General features: G+C 47.9%; 1 protein-coding gene across 1 annotated transcript in view; it reads left to right on the top strand.

The window, feature by feature from the left end:
- The first annotated feature begins 221 nt into the window (after nt 1-221).
- The window catches only part of cdc42se1 (CDC42 small effector 1), a 15,217-nt gene continuing 14,401 nt past the window's right edge, over nt 222-1,037 (top strand). The window contains exon 1 of the mRNA XM_055157266.1: nt 222-379. The gene's annotated coding sequence lies outside the window, so the exon portion shown is untranslated. The remainder of the gene's footprint in view (nt 380-1,037) is intronic.

Genomic DNA, 1,037 nt, shown 5'->3' with positions numbered 1-1,037 from the left:
TTTTAAAACGTAGTAAAATTCTATCATATTGTGTCTAAATAAATCGTGAATGTGTTAAATCGTATAAAACAGTTGTTAAACACCTAAACGAGCCTCTAAATGAACCTAGAATAAAAATAGACTAAATACAATAAGCGTGAACCCGGATGAGCGCGGCGCGGCGGTGGCGCCCCCCGCGGCGGCTCCGTGTCACTGCAGCTCAGAGGAAACGGCGGAAAAGACAAAAAAGACACGCCTCAAACCGGGACCAAACCGAGACCAAACCAGGTCTAAACCAGGTCTCAGCCAGGTCTAATCCAACTCTGAACCGGGTCTCAAACAGGACCGAGGCGGGACGGACCGGGCTGAACCAGGACCGGACCAGGACACGCGGTTTTTGGTGAGTTTTACAGATTTTTTTTCCTTTGGAGCAAAGTGAAGTTAGAAGGAAACGAGAAAGGAGCGAGGAGACACAAGGAGGAAGCGAGGAAACGAACGGCTCTAGTGAAGGAATGTGCCCCGAACCGGACCAGAACCGGACCAGAACCGGACCAGGACCGGACCAAGACTGAACCAGGACTAAAAAGGACTAAACCGGGTCTAGACCGGGTCTAAACAGAGACTAAAACAGGATCTAAACCAATCCGGGACTAAACCGGGACTTAAACAGGGTCTGAACCGGGTCCGGTCTAAACCGGATATAAACCGGGTCTAAAACAGGACTAAACCAGGACTAAACCAGGACTAAACCGAGGGACTAAAACAACAGGGTCTTACCCAAGACTAAACCGGGTCTAGACCAGGTCTAAAAGAGGACTAAATCAGTATTAAACCAGGTTTAACCAGAGTCTAAACCAGGACTAAACCAGGTCTAAGAAAACAGAATAATTTCAGAATAGTTCTGTTTTATACTAAGATCAAACCAGAAGTTGATCAAGACTAAACCAGGTCTAGGGTCTAGAGAAAGTCTAGAGGAGGTCTAGAGGAGGTCTAGAGGCGGTCTTGGGTCTAGAGGAGGTCTAGAGGAGGTCTAGAGGCGGTCTTGGGTCTAGAGGAGG

This window comes from Boleophthalmus pectinirostris, unplaced genomic scaffold, assembly GCF_026225935.1.
Source record: "Boleophthalmus pectinirostris isolate CB_2022bp ecotype Guang Dong unplaced genomic scaffold, ASM2622593v1 HiC_scaffold_21, whole genome shotgun sequence".
Lineage (NCBI taxonomy): Eukaryota > Metazoa > Chordata > Actinopteri > Gobiiformes > Gobiidae > Boleophthalmus > Boleophthalmus pectinirostris.
Note: the sequence above shows the minus strand (reverse complement) of the source record. Positions and strands in the feature narration are given on the sequence as shown.